Source organism: Heptranchias perlo, chromosome 35 (assembly GCF_035084215.1).
Source record: "Heptranchias perlo isolate sHepPer1 chromosome 35, sHepPer1.hap1, whole genome shotgun sequence".
NCBI lineage: Eukaryota > Metazoa > Chordata > Chondrichthyes > Hexanchiformes > Hexanchidae > Heptranchias > Heptranchias perlo.
In genome coordinates, this window is record NC_090359.1 from 24635990 (window position 1) to 24641989 (window position 6000).

The following is a 6000-nucleotide window of genomic DNA, read 5'->3' on the forward strand; positions in this document are numbered from 1 at the left end:
GCGATGTCCAAAACTGAACGCAGTTACTCCAGGTGCAGCCTGACCAAGGCTCGATACAACTGAAGCAGAACTTCCTCCCCTTTGTATTCCAGCACACCCGCCCTACCCCAAGATAAAGGCAAACATTCTATTAGCCTTTTAAATGAATCCTCTCCAAATAGCAAAGAAATTTCAAACAGGTGCATTACACACTCGCCCAGTAAGATTGTGCAGAGTGATTTCACCCCTCAGTATCAAGTAAAGCTCCCTCTACACTGTCCCATCAAACTCTCCCAGGAGCAGGTACAGCACGGGTTAGATACAGAGTAAAGCTCCCTCTACACTGCCCCATCAAACACTCCCAGGGCGGGTACAGCACGGGTTAGATACAGAGTAAAGCTCCCTCTACACTGTCCCATCAAACACTCCCAGGGCAGGTACAGCACGGGTTAGATACAGAGTAAAGCTCCCTCTACACTGTCCCATCAAACTCTCCCAGGAGCAGGTACAGCACGGGTTAGATACAGAGTAAAGCTCCCTCTACACTGTCCCATCAAACACTCCCAGGAGCAGGTACAGCACGGGTTAGATACAGAGTAAAGCTCCCTCTACACTGTCCCATCAAACACTCCCCGGGCAGGTACAGCACAGGTTAGATACAGAGTAAAGCTCCCTCTACACTGTCCCATCAAACACTCCCCGGGCAGGTACAGCACAGGTTAGATACAGAGTAAAGCTCCCTCTACACAGTCCCATCAAACACTCCCAGGGCAGGTACAGCACAGGTTAGATACAGAGTAAAGCTCCCTCTACACTGTCCCATCAAACACTCCCAGGGCAGGTACAGCACGGGTTAGATACAGAGTAAAGCTCCTTCCAATGTGCTTCAGCCCCAACCACAGAAGAATGCTCCTCCTGCATCAGTGTGACAGTTCACCCCCACACATTAACCTCCCTGTGGGGCCTGCCAGAGTGAGTTTGCCAATTTCTGTGCCATGGCCCCCGGTCCACCAGGCACTCGACTGGAAACTGGGACTGACAGATCGGGGAGACTTTCGTCCCATGTCTCGGTGGGAATGGAAACCAGGGCCCAGAGATGAAAAGACGGTGTCTCACCCTGTGCAACACCCCCAGTCCCCCATAAGATGCCATCTTACACGGTCACCGTGGCTCAGTGGGTAGCTCTCTTGCCTCTGAGTCAGCAGCTTGTGGTCTCACGTCCCACTCCAGAGACTTGAGCACAAAATGCAGGCCGACACTCCCTGTGCCAGTACCGAGGGAGTGCTGCACTGCCGGAGCTGCCGCCTTTCAGATGAGACGTCAAGCCAATGCCCCCCATCTGCCCCTCTCGGGTGGATGTAAAAGATCCCACAGCCACTATTTCGATGAACAGCAAGGGAGTTCTCCCCGGTGTCCTGGCCAATATTTATCCCTCAACCACTAAACTAGATAATCTGCTCATTTACCTCATTGCTTTTTGTGGGATCTTGCAACAGTGACCGCACTTCAAAAGTACTTCATTGGCTGTAAAGCGCTTTGGGACGTCCTGAGGCAGTGAAAGGCGCTATAGAAATGCAAGCTCTTTCTTTATCTTTAAAAAAAAAATGACCTCGTTAATCTGCAGTAAACGCACCAGTTTAATAATAAATGGATTAAGTTTCAAACATATTTCATAGGACATATTAAACATAGATAGGAATGCACATATCTTGCCCTGATTGTAATGCCCATAAAGACCCTGAAAACACAATATTGATGTTGGCAAAAGACAACAGGAAAACAATTCATTCATATTAAAGCTCAAATTATACATATAAATATATTTCCGCAAATAAGCTCTTTTAAAAGTCTCCCTCCGCCAGGTATTAATTCTTTTACCTGTGAATATTTTTTGTGACGTGGTTTTATTCACAGGGGTCGTTCAGTCCCATTTTCTACCCCACCGATCCCGCTCCCCGCCATCCCAGCAGCACCTCCCCTGGCGTGTCAGTGACCTGCACATCAGGTGAACACAGCAATAGAACAGGATAAAACCCCTGTCTATCCTTCCAAGGCCTCGTCCCCCACCCCGCATCCTAACTCTGCAATTTTCTATATATCCTGCACCTCCTCACCCAAACACGTTCTAATTCTAGCTCCTGCCTTTTACGTATCTCTCCCTTGTCCCATCATCAGTCGAGCCATTGACTGTCTGGGTCCTACTCTCTGGGATTCCCTCCATAACCCTCTCCACCTCCTCTAAACCCATTTCTTTCAATAACTATTCCCCTCCCGATAAGCTCCCTTCTCCGGTTCGGTGCCCATTCTCCTCGTTCCTTCTCCTGTCAAAACAATTACTACTTCTTCTAAAACTTGACACGCAAAAAAAGGGGCCAGATAACTGCAAGTTGGGATTGAAACTTGCGGGGGTTAGAGTTCACGGGTCAACTCGGTGACATCAAAAACCAGCAGCTGAAGCCGGGAGGACGCAAGCCCACGGCGAGCAAGGTTTTATTTTGTTTCGGTGCTTGCGATGGGTTCCAATGCGCGGAGAAGGCAACACATCTGATGCCCTGCTTCAGGCAGCGAGCACCTCCCACAGGGAGCGGGCCGACAGGCTCGATGGCCATCGAAAACAAAACACTTTTATTCTCTCTCTCTCTCTCAATTTTCCATTAAACACAAACTCCGAGCCACTTTGGTCCTACTGAGCCGGGGAGGGCCACTTCCCGTAGAGTCCGGCTGGGTCACGATCTGACAAACGATGCCGAGCAGTAACTGGACGAGGCCATATATCCGGAGCTTTCCCTGTTAACGTCTGCCGCAGAGCTCATTCAGTAAGTGGCGGAGGAAAGGCAGGCGTTAAGCTTCGCCGGTTTTAGGCCGTAGTCACATCGTAGCTAGCCGATTCAGACCGGTACCTGGTGGAGTGCGATTTACCGTCAGCAAACCGGAGTTATACTGCTGGCTGCGCCTCGCATTGAGATTCAGCTACAAACGAGGCGTTCGGACACATGAGCAGAGATTCACACCCCGGGCAGTTCATTCTTAGCGTTGGAAAGAGTTCAGGGGGAGTGCTCGCTTCAAATGATGAAAAAAAAAATTGGAAAGAATTTGCCAACTCCAATGGGAGCCGTCCAGACACTTTGTTTTTACACATGGCTTGCACTAGGGCTGGGGACAGTCGATCAGCCACGTGAACTCGAAGTGGTAGGAAACAGCTAGTCTAGACGGCTGTCTGGCCTCACCACGCCTGGCTCTAGTGCGCTGGGAGGTCAGAGCAGGAACCCAGCTCGACCTGTGTCCACGGGGCACCTCATCTGACTGCGCCCCCGGTGAGAGGGCGGCAATTTAACTGCGCTCGCACGGTCACAGCTTGGCCCGCGTATCAATCTCATCTCTGCGTTTATAGAGGTGCTGCTGAGCAGGAGAGAAACATTCCCCCCCCCATTGCCCCCAATAATGGGGGTTGGCTTTTTAAAAAAATTCATTCATGGGATGTCGGTGCGGCTGGCAAGGCCGGCATTTATTGCCCATCCCTAATTGCCCTCGAGAAGGTGGTGGTGAGCCGCCTTCTTGAACCGCTGCAGTCCGTGTGGTGAAGGTTCTCCCACAGTGCTGTTAGGAAGGGAGTTCCAGGATTTTGACCCAGCGACGATGAAGGAACGGCCGATATATTTGCAAGTCGGGATGGTGTGTGACTTGGAGGGGAACGTGCAGGTGGTGTTGTTCCCATGTGCCTGCTGCCCTTGTCCTTCTAGGTGGTAGAGGTCACGGGTTTGGGAGGTGCTGTCGAAGAAGCCTTGGCGAGTTGCTGCAGTGCATCCTGTGGATGGTGCACACTGCAGCCACTGTGCACCGGTGGGGTGAAGGGAGTGAATGTTTAGGGTGGCGGATAGGCTGCCATGTCCTGGACGGTGTCGAGCTTCTTGAGTGTTGTTGGAGTTGCACTCATGCAGGCAAGTGGAGAGTATTCCATCACACTCCTGACTTGTGCCTTGTAGATGGTGGAAAGGCTTTGGGGAGTTAGGAGGTGAGTTACTCGCCGCTGGAGAGATGAACAAGGAAAATGAGCCTTATCTGGTCAGGAGGTCACTGATACCCATTGGGGCAAAAATTCCTCTGGTTGATAATTTTAGCTACTAAAAAAAATTGGCACGAGAACAAACGGGAATTTATTTGATACTTGCACTAATCCTTCCACCAAAATAAATCAACGGGAGGAATTCTAACCCAGCGTGTTTCCAAACAGGCTTCTTCGACAGCACCTCCCAAACCCGCGACCTCTACCACCTAGAAGGTCAAGGGCAGCAGGCGCATGGGGACAACACCACCTGCACGTTCCCCTCCAAGTCACACACCATCCCGACTTGGAAATATATCGGCCGTTCCTTCATCGTCGCTGGGTCAAAATCCTGGAACTCCCTTCCTAACAGCACTGTGGGAGAACCTTCACCACACGGACTGCAGCGGTTCAAGAAGGCGGCTCACCACCACCTTCTCAAGGGGCAATTAGGGATGGGCAATAAATGCCGGCCTCGCCAGCCACGCCCACATCCCATGAACGAATGATAAAAAAAAAGACAAGTCCCTTGGACAAGCACCAGGGGAAATTTACTCCTTAATGGGTTGGGGAGGGCAGGGGAAGAGAGAGATATTTAAATAAAGAGCCTGGGAGAAGGGAGGAGACATTAAGGAGTGATTTTAACCTAACTCGCCAGGTGGGAATCCCACGGGGTTTGGGGTGGAACTGTGGTTTTACACCCCTGCGCAACCGAGTGCAAACTCGGGCGGGTTGCAAAGCCAGCATTGCGCCCGATCCCTTCAGTTTCCCAACGGGCGGGTTAGGTTAAAATTGGCCGCACAATCGGTGCGATTTGTGGCTCCAATCCGCCGTGCCCCCCAACCTCCCCCCTCCCCCCCCCCCCCCCCTCTAAGATTGCGTTGCTGTGAAATCGGCTGTTTGGCACTGAAAGGGTTAACTGACCACTAAACTTTTTTTTTTCTCTTTAATGCTCTCATTTTGCGTTTCCTGGGAAACGCTCCAAAGTTTCGTACATCTGCTCTGCAAAAACAAAAAAACAAAAAAAATCCAGCGCTGACATTCAGCACAGGGCGGGGGGGGAAAAAATTCACATTGTTGACGTATTTACATATGGCGCAAAAAAAAACCCAAAATACTTACAACAGGGGTCTATGTTACAACTCAGTCCAAATTACAGGAAGCGGAGATGTGGTGTGGAGGGGGAGCGAATAAAGGTCAGGGAAAGGTCAAAGCAATAATAAGCACAAGATTGCTAACACGAGAGCTCAGTGAACTGTGGGGAGCGACACAGACACACAGACAGACAGACAGACAGACAGACAGACAGAGACATTTCCATCAAAGCAAACTCTCACCCACCCGAGCCCCACACCCCCGCCAACCCCTCCCTCCGCGGGGGCTGGGACTTAGCCTCGAGACGGAGGTGGAGAAAACTCAGCTGGGAGGGAACGCGGCGCCAATTTAACGAGCGTTAAGCCGCTGGTCTCAGGCGGGCACTGCCTTTCGCCGGGTGGGGGTGGGGGGGGGTGGGGGGACTACGGGTTCTGCGTTGGACAGCCCCCCCCCCCCCGCCCCCCCGATATTGGCACCGCACCACGGTCCCCACCGCGACCATTCCCCACCGCCGCGAGACGAGGCGGGGAAAGGACGCCTGACCCCCACCCCCGCCGGTATTCGGACGCGCTCCCGGCGGAGATAGCGGATCGAAGGAGAAACGTCCAAGAGCGACCCACAATCGCCGGGAAGGGCTTCCGATTTGTGCTCGTCCATCTATTAAGCAGACCTCCCGTGGCATTGCTGAAAGGAGAGTCGGCAGATCCCATTTTATGACAACGGGGGAAGGGGGTAAACTGTCCACAGGGTGCGATGGGGAAAAACGGCACGACCCTCGCAGGAAAGGATGCTCTGTATCTTCCAGGTGGCTACTTCTGGACAGTTTTAGAAAGAAAACTATCTGGCATAATTTTCATCTTTGGATCTAAACCCAAATGCAGCCC